At 41.1% G+C, this 10,000-nt stretch overlaps 1 protein-coding gene across 1 annotated transcript in view; it reads left to right on the top strand.

The window, feature by feature from the left end:
* LOC133641359 (protein TANC1-like) overlaps positions 1–10,000 on the top strand; it is a 156,768-nt gene that overhangs the window by 19,637 nt on the left and 127,131 nt on the right. The window lies entirely within an intron of this gene.

Genomic DNA, 10,000 nt, shown 5'->3' with positions numbered 1-10,000 from the left:
TTTTTGCAGTGTACTCCTCCACATGGAGAGGAGCCAGATGAGGTGGTTCGGGTTATGGTTATAGTCTTATACGTTCCTGCTTAGGCTGCTGCCCCCGCGACCCGACCTCAGATAGGCGGAGGAAGATGGATGGAAAAAAGGGAGCCAAACACACATACTGTACAGCAGATTTTTACAGCTAAATGTGTATATATTGTTTATACACTAGGGGTGTAACGGTACGTGTATTTGTATTGAACCGTGTCTGTACGGGGGTTTCGGTTCGGTTCGGAGGTGTACCGGACAAGTTTCCACACGGACATATTAAGTAGCAACCTAAGCTAAAGTCTTAACAAGCTGCCCCGCTTCTTCTGCCTCTGTCTCTGTCAGGACTCTACACAACACCCAGCATTGTCCCACCCACACAACATTCTGATTGGTTACACACAGAGTGGTAACAACCAATCAGCAGTGCATATTCAGAGCGGTAACAGCCAATCAGCAGTGCGTATTCAGAGCGCATGTAGTCAGTGCTTCTGCGGTGGGGTTAGCAGATAGGTGTTTAGCAGGTAATCATCAGGCAGCGGACTCTCCCCAAATGATAATAAACACCTCCCAGTCAACTACTAGTAACATCACTATGAGCCCGTTGACCTTCTAGAAACAAACGGCAGCTCAGCTCACTCGCAGTCCTGGCTTGAGGTGAAGGATAATTAGCTTTTAGCGTAATGTTAGCTCATTTTGCGGTGTGTGTGTGTGTGTTACGGACAGCAAAGCCCTGTCTGTCTGTTATTTCACTTTACTTTTTTCTGTGTTGATTGAGCTGTGTTGAAGCAGCAAAAAATGAAGAGTTTCTGTCTCTGATAGTTGATATAATAATGTAAGTGCATCATTAAGCCTACATCAGGGGTGTCCAAACTTTTTCCACTGAGGGCCGCACACTGAAAAATCAAAGCAAGCGGGGGCCATTTTGACATTTTTTATTTCAAAAACCAATACAATATATGTGTAAAAAATATACATTCAGGCCTCCACTCAGGCTTCATCCCGGATACCCCAAAGGGTTTTGGTAAAAAAAAATATGTAAAAAATGTGTTATTATTTAGTATTATTATTGTTATTATTACTGAAGGTTTAAATCTCTAGATCAACATTAGGTCTATATGTCAATATGACGTTGTTAAAGATTTAAGTTGTGTGCTCTTTTTGTCAAAGAAAATCCAGTTTTTTATGGGAAAAACACAAAATATTCAATATTTTCACCCAATAAAGATTTTTAAGTGGAATATTTGAGATTATATAATAATTGGAGCCTTAAAAAGGTCAACAACTCATAACAACATTGATTTTAACTAATTATTATTTTTTGAGCAATGACACTTAAAAAAAAAAAGTCCCACTAAAATGATTGGGGATCCAAAAGGGTCCTACTCATTAAAGTGTTAAAAAATAATTTATACATTTTTTTAAAACTTTTAACACAATAATCTCGAGATCGACTTCAGATCTATTTAAGTTGTGTGCTCTTTTTGTCAAAGAAAATCCTGTTTTTTATGGGAAAAACACAAAATATTCAATATTTTCACCCAATAAAATTTTTTACGTGGAATATTTGAGATTATGTAATAATTGGAGCCTTAAAAAGGTCAATAACTCATAACAACATTGATTTTAACTAATTATTATTTTTTGAGCAATGACATTTAAAAAAAAAAGTCCCACTAAAATGATTGGGGATCCAAAAGGGTCCTACTCATTAAAGTGTTAAAAAATAATTTATACATTTTTTTTTAACTTTTAACACAATAATCTCGAGATCGACTTCAGATCTATCCGTCAATTATAAATTGTATTGTTGTTTATGTTTTTTGTTTGTTCGTTTTAGGCCCTTCTTTAAAAAAAAACAGCTTAGTTTTTTTATATGGCAAACACAAAACATGCAACATTTTCCCCAAAAATATCTCAAATTGGAATATTTAATGTGACATAATTGGAGCCTTGAATAGGTCAATAATTCATAATGACATTGATTTTGATTCATTATTATTTTTTAAAGAAACAGCCTGCATGGCAACTTATGTTATTAGAGTCAACAATGCAACATTTTCTTGTTACATTTCACCTGTTTGCTCTTTTATACCACTTTTTATGTTTTGTTTAGTTTTTTATCATATTTTTAGAATGTGTCGTGGGGCCGTTAAAAAATTACCTGCGGGCCGCACTTTGGACACCCCTGGCCTACATGAATCCATGGTGTTCAGGGATGAATAGTCTCTCCTATTGCTATTGTACTATTTTTTCCAGCTATATTTACATGAATCATTAGTAATGCAGCAGCCTAGTTTTGAATGGCAGGGTCCCTGCTATCACATGTTGATAAGAATATAACATTTACATAATACATCAACTACAGGCTTCACAAATGCGGTAATAAATTAAGCATGATGAGTTGACTTGAAACTGTTTAATGTTCAGTGTTTCCCATAAACTGCCAAGATACCTGTGGCCGTGGGGGCGTGGCTATGGGCGTGGTCAACATGACATCATCGAGCAATTTGCATAATTTACTACAATGATATGATTTTCTCTAAAAAGGCTCAAAAAATGTATACTTACTAATTAATAATAACAGTTTTGTTTTAAACGTCCATCCATCCATCCATTTTACAATATAATTACAACACTTTATGTACATATTTATATACAGATTTGAACAATAAGTTATTCACTGAAATATATTTATTAATTGTGGTTCTTACAAAAAATATATCTTATAAAATATAAAAGCTAAAATGTCTCTTAAAGCTCTGCCCATTTAATTAGTGTATACTAAATAATTTAACTTTAGCCTACTACTACAACCATATTATTTACCAGCAACATAAAGTGAAACAGAGGCAGAGGTGTCCTGCCACAGTCAGTAAAAAAAATAAACAGAAAACAGCAGTGGTCAAATACAAATAAGGCAACAAGAGAAGTATCCTACACTTCTCTTTTGTAAAGTAAATCTGAACAGCCTATATGGGCATCTACATCAACTATATCAGTGGTCCCCAACCTTTTTGTAGCTGCGGACCGGTCAACGCTTGAAAATGTGTCCCACAGACCGGTGGGGGGGTATTTTAAAAAAAAAAAAAAAAAAAATTTTTTTTTTCTTTTTTTTTTTTTTACATAAATAAATACAATCATGTGTGCTTACGGACTGTATCCCTGCAGACTGTATTGATCTATATTGATATATAATGTATATATTGTGTTTTTTATGTTGATTTCATTAAAAAAAAAAAAAAAAAATTTTTTTTTTTTTTTTTTTTTTAATTTCTTGTGCGGCCCGGTACCAATCGGCGGCCCGGTGGTTGGGGACCACTGAACTATATGATTTGCCTGAGAAGCTGGACAGGACAAAAAAAAACACAAAAAAAACACAAAAAAAATTACAACAAAAAAAAAAAAAAAATTTTTTATTTGTGGCGGACGTAATTCTTTCGTGGCGGGCCGCCACAAATAAATGAATGTGTGGGAAACACTGATGTTGCACTTTTTATACGTAGAAGCAAAGTTTTGTCATTTTATTTGATCTGAGCAACAACTTGAGGCAGTTTAATGTTGATTAATGTGGGCAGAATTTTTATAGTGTTCCCAATGTTAAAAGGATAAAGCCATTGTTTACAAATTTGGTAAATAAATAACCAAAAAAATTTATATTTTCTTGTTTTCTTACCGTACCAAAAATGAACCGAACCGTGACCTCTAAACCGAGGTACATACCGAACCGACATTTTTGTGTAGGGTTACACCCTTATTATACACACATACACATTGGCCTCTCAGACACATTTTCTTTCCCTCAACGTGGCCCCCGAGTCCAAATATTTGCCCAGCTCGGCTCTAATAAGTCAATTACTGCCCTCGTGTGGATTATATGTTTAATGCATGCATGTGATTTGATACATTTTTTGGGAGGGAGGAGGGGGGGCTGAATGACACTGATGACGTCAAGGGCTCCAAAACGTATGTATCACTTTTGATACACTTGGTGTTATAGGGTTGTGGAAAATGGAGAAGAATCTGTGGACGGAGCGGCAAGCAAGTGTGATGTGTGGATGTGTGCGAGGCGGCGTGAGCTGTTCTTGTAATGAGAGATGTTCTGTCATGGTGTTTATGAGGCCTACTCAATATGCACATTACTCAGCCGCTAACGTGAGGTGCAAGAACAAGAGCAGGGAGCTGCTGGGCCCGTCAGAGGCACCAACACAAGATGTGAGAGGAGTTCTTTCTCCGCATCCTGCTGGACCTTGGCGTTGTCCAAAAGATGCTTTTTCTAAAGATGCTGTGACAAAGAAAACAACATAAAAGAGCTGACAGGTGAAACGTAAAGGAGGGAAAAAGTTGCAACGTTGACTCTGAAATAGGGATGTCCGATAATGGCTTTTTGCCGATATCCGATATTCCGGTATTGTCCAACTCTTTAATTACCGATACCGATATCAACCGATATATGCAGTCGTGGAATTAACACATTATTATGCCTAATTTGGACAACCAGGTATGGTGAAGATAAGGTACTTTTTAAAAAAATTAGTAAAATAAGATGAATAAATTAAAAACATTTTCTTGAATAAAAAAGAAAGTACAACAATATAAAAACAGTTACATAGAAACTAGTAATGAATGAAAATGAGTCAAATTAACTGTTAAAGGTTAGTACTATTAGTGGACCAGCATAAATCAGACAGTGACAAATAAACACGTGCTCATAGCACTAAAAGTACAAAACGAAAAGAGCTAGCGTGGGAGCTAGAGTAAAACACGAAACAGAGCCTTTAGCGTGGAAGCTAGCAGGTTACCAGAGCCTTTAGTGTGGAAGCTAGCAGGTTACCAGAGCCTTTAGTGTGGAAGCTAGCAGGTTACCAGAGCCTTTAGTGTGGAAGCTAGCAGGTTACCAGAGCCTTTAGCGTGGAAGCTAGCAGGTTACCAGAGCCTTTAGCGTGGAAGCTAGCAGGTTACCAGAGCCTTTAGCGTGGAAGCTAGCAGGTTACCAGAGCCTTCAGCGTGGAAGCTAGCAGGTTACCAGAGCCTTTAGTGTGGAAGCTAGCAGGTTACCAGAGCCTTTAGCGTGGAAGCTAGCAGGTTACCAGAGCCTTTAGTGTGGAAGCTAGCAGGTTACCAGAGCCTTTAGCGTGGAAGCTAGCAGGTTACCAGAGCCTTTAGCGTGGAAGCTAGCAGGTTACCAGAGCCTTTAGCGTGGAAGCTAGCAGGTTACCAGAGCCTTTAGCGTGGAAGCTACAGGGTTACCAGAGCCTTTAGTGTGGAAGCTAGCAGGTTACCAGAGCCTTTAGCGTGGAAGCTAGCAGGTTACCAGAGCCTTTAGCGTGGAAGCTAGCAGGTTACCAGAGCCTTTAGTGTGGAAGCTAGCAGGTTACCAGAGCTTTTAGCGTGGAAGCTAGCAGGTTACCAGAGCCTTTAGCGTGGAAGCTAGCAGGTTACCAGAGCCTTTAGTGTGGAAGCTAGCAGGTTACCAGAGCCTTTAGCGTGGAAGCTACAGGGTTACCAGAGCCTTTAGTGTGGAAGCTAGCAGGTTACCAGAGCCTTTAGCGTGGAAGCTAGCAGGTTACCAGAGCCTTTAGTGTGGAAGCTAGCAGGTTACCAGAGCCTTTAGCGTGGAAGCTAGCAGGTTACCAGAGCCTTTAGCGTGGAAGCTAGCAGGTTACCAGAGCCTTTAGCGTGGAAGCTAGCAGGTTACCAGAGCCTTTAGTGTGGAAGCTAGCAGGTTACCAGAGCCTTTAGTGTGGAAGCTAGCAGGTTACCAGAGCCTTTAGCGTGGAAGCTAGCAGGTTACCAGAGCCTTTAGTGTGGAAGCTAGCAGGTTACCAGAGCCTTTAGTGTGGAAGCTAGCAGGTTACCAGAGCCTTCAGCGTGGAAGCTAGCAGGTTACCAGAGCCTTTAGCGTGGAAGCTAGCAGGTTACCAGAGCCTTTAGCGTGGAAGCTAGCAGGTTACCAGAGCCTTTAGCGTGGAAGCTAGCAGGTTACCAGAGCCTTTAGTGTGGAAGCTAGCAGGTTACCAGAGCCTTTAGTGTGGAAGCTAGCAGGTTACCAGAGCATTTAGTGTGGAAGCTAGCAGGTTACCAGAGCCTTTAGTGTGGAAGCTAGCAGGTTACCAGAGCCTTTAGTGTGGAAGCTAGCAGGTTACCAGAGCCTTTAGCGTGGAAGCTAGCAGGTTACCAGAGCCTTTAGTGTGGAAGCTAGCAGGTTACCAGAGCCTTTAGTGTGGAAGCTAGCAGGTTACCAGAGCCTTCAGCGTGGAAGCTAGCAGGTTACCAGAGCCTTTAGCGTGGAAGCTAGCAGGTTACCAGAGCCTTTAGCGTGGAAGCTAGCAGGTTACCAGAGCCTTTAGCGTGGAAGCTAGCAGGTTACCAGAGCCTTTAGTGTGGAAGCTAGCAGGTTACCAGAGCCTTTAGTGTGGAAGCTAGCAGGTTACCAGAGCCTTTAGCGTGGAAGCTAGCAGGTTACCAGAGCCTTTAGTGTGGAAGCTAGCAGGTTACCAGAGCCTTTAGCGTGGAAGCTAGCAGGTTACCAGAGCCTTTAGCGTGGAAGCTAGCAGGTTACCAGAGCCTTTAGTGTGGAAGCTAGCAGGTTACCAGAGCCTTTAGCGTGGAAGCTAGCAGGTTACCAGAGCCTTTAGCGTGGAAGCTAGCAGGTTACCAGAGCCTTCAGCGTGGAAGCTAGCAGGTTACCAGAGCCTTTAGTGTGGAAGCTAGCAGGTTACCAGAGCCTTTAGCGTGGAAGCTAGCAGGTTACCAGAGCCTTTAGTGTGGAAGCTAGCAGGTTACCAGAGCCTTTAGCGTGGAAGCTAGCAGGTTACCAGAGCCTTTAGCGTGGAAGCTAGCAGGTTACCAGAGCCTTTAGCGTGGAAGCTAGCAGGTTACCAGAGCCTTTAGCGTGGAAGCTACAGGGTTACCAGAGCCTTTAGTGTGGAAGCTAGCAGGTTACCAGAGCCTTTAGCGTGGAAGCTAGCAGGTTACCAGAGCCTTTAGCGTGGAAGCTAGCAGGTTACCAGAGCCTTTAGTGTGGAAGCTAGCAGGTTACCAGAGCTTTTAGCGTGGAAGCTAGCAGGTTACCAGAGCCTTTAGCGTGGAAGCTAGCAGGTTACCAGAGCCTTTAGTGTGGAAGCTAGCAGGTTACCAGAGCCTTTAGCGTGGAAGCTACAGGGTTACCAGAGCCTTTAGTGTGGAAGCTAGCAGGTTACCAGAGCCTTTAGCGTGGAAGCTAGCAGGTTACCAGAGCCTTTAGTGTGGAAGCTAGCAGGTTACCAGAGCCTTTAGCGTGGAAGCTAGCAGGTTACCAGAGCCTTTAGCGTGGAAGCTAGCAGGTTACCAGAGCCTTTAGCGTGGAAGCTAGCAGGTTACCAGAGCCTTTAGTGTGGAAGCTAGCAGGTTACCAGAGCCTTTAGTGTGGAAGCTAGCAGGTTACCAGAGCCTTTAGCGTGGAAGCTAGCAGGTTACCAGAGCCTTTAGTGTGGAAGCTAGCAGGTTACCAGAGCCTTTAGTGTGGAAGCTAGCAGGTTACCAGAGCCTTCAGCGTGGAAGCTAGCAGGTTACCAGAGCCTTTAGCGTGGAAGCTAGCAGGTTACCAGAGCCTTTAGCGTGGAAGCTAGCAGGTTACCAGAGCCTTTAGCGTGGAAGCTAGCAGGTTACCAGAGCCTTTAGTGTGGAAGCTAGCAGGTTACCAGAGCCTTTAGTGTGGAAGCTAGCAGGTTACCAGAGCATTTAGTGTGGAAGCTAGCAGGTTACCAGAGCCTTTAGTGTGGAAGCTAGCAGGTTACCAGAGCCTTTAGTGTGGAAGCTAGCAGGTTACCAGAGCCTTTAGCGTGGAAGCTAGCAGGTTACCAGAGCCTTTAGTGTGGAAGCTAGCAGGTTACCAGAGCCTTTAGTGTGGAAGCTAGCAGGTTACCAGAGCCTTCAGCGTGGAAGCTAGCAGGTTACCAGAGCCTTTAGCGTGGAAGCTAGCAGGTTACCAGAGCCTTTAGCGTGGAAGCTAGCAGGTTACCAGAGCCTTTAGCGTGGAAGCTAGCAGGTTACCAGAGCCTTTAGTGTGGAAGCTAGCAGGTTACCAGAGCCTTTAGTGTGGAAGCTAGCAGGTTACCAGAGCCTTTAGCGTGGAAGCTAGCAGGTTACCAGAGCCTTTAGTGTGGAAGCTAGCAGGTTACCAGAGCCTTTAGCGTGGAAGCTAGCAGGTTACCAGAGCCTTTAGCGTGGAAGCTAGCAGGTTACCAGAGCCTTTAGTGTGGAAGCTAGCAGGTTACCAGAGCATTTAGTGTGGAAGCTAGCAGGTTACCAGAGCCTTTAGCGTGGAAGCTAGCAGGTTACAGAACAGGAACAGAAGTCGTCAACTGTCGTGCGAACACAAACTACGATGCAAGACAGACTGAATGGAAAGGCAGGCTTATATAATGATGACAGTAATGAAAAACAGGTGCGCGTCGGGAACACCCGCGGCAGGTGAAAGTAATCAGTAACTATGGTAACCAAACTCAGAAGTGCTTAAACAGGAACTAGGAAGAGATCAAGACTAACAGAAAAACACAAGTGACTAGAAAACGTAAACAGAAATATGATCCGGGCAACGGATCATAACACATACGTTTTACTTTGTGAAACCGATAATTTCCGATATTACATTTTAAAGCATTTATCGGCCGATAACATCGGCAGTCCGATATTATCGGACATCCCTAGTTTGTATATGTATTTGTTGTTTTCTTTAACGTCAATAAGGATACATTGTTATGCAGAGGCGTACTTGTAACAATGTACCGATATATGCGTTAAAATGTAATAACGGAAATTATCGGTATCGTTTTTTTTATTATCGGTATCGTTTTTTAAATTTTTTTTTTATTTTTTATTATTAAATCCACATAAAAAACACAAGATACACTTACAATTAGTGCACCAACCCAAAAAACCTCCCTCCCCCATTTACACTCATTCACACAAAAGGGTTGTTTCTTTCTGTTATTAATATTCTGCTTCCTACATTATATATCAATATATATCAATACAGTCTGCAAGGGATACAGTCCGTAAGCATTATATATCAATATATATCAATACAGTCTGCAAGGGATACAGTCCGTAAGCATTATATATCAATATATATCAATACAGTCTGCAAGGGATACAGTCCGTAAGCATTATACATCAATATATATCAATACAGTCTGCAAGGGATACAGTCCGTAAGCATTATACATCAATATATATCAATAAGTCTGCAAGGGATACAGTCCGTAAGCATTATATATCAATATATATCAATACAGTCTGCAAGGGATACAGTCCGTAAGCATTATATATCAATATATATCAATACAGTCTGCAAGGGATACAGTCTGTAAGCATTATATATCAATATATATCAATACAGTCTGCAAGGGATACAGTCCGTAAGCATTATACATCAATATATATCAATACAGTCTGCAAGGGATACAGTCCGTAAGCATTATACATCAATATATATCAATAAGTCTGCAAGGGATACAGTCCGTAAGCATTATACATCAATATATATCAATAAGTCTGCAAGGGATACAGTCCGTAAGCATTATATATCAATATATATCAATACAGTCTGCAAGGGATACAGTCCGTAAGCATTATACATCAATATATATCAATACAGTCTGCAAGGGATACAGTCCGTAAGCACACATGATTGTGCGTGCTGCTGCTCCACTAATAGTACTAACCTTTAACAGTTTATTTTACTAATTTTCATTCATTATTAGTTTCTATGTAACTGTTTTTATATTGTTGTACTTTCTTTTTTATTCAAGAAAATGTTTTTAATTTATTTATCTTATTTTACAATTTTTTAAAAAAAGTACCTTATCTTCACCATACCTGGTTGTCCAAATTAGGCATAATAATGTGTTAATTCCACGACTGCATATATCGGTTGATATCGGTATCGGTTGATATCGGTATCGGTAATTAAAGAGTTGGACAATATCGGAAT

Source organism: Entelurus aequoreus, linkage group LG02, assembly GCF_033978785.1.
Source record: "Entelurus aequoreus isolate RoL-2023_Sb linkage group LG02, RoL_Eaeq_v1.1, whole genome shotgun sequence".
In the NCBI taxonomy this organism is placed as follows: Eukaryota; Metazoa; Chordata; class Actinopteri; order Syngnathiformes; family Syngnathidae; genus Entelurus; species Entelurus aequoreus.
This window is presented reverse-complemented; position numbering and strand designations above follow the sequence as displayed.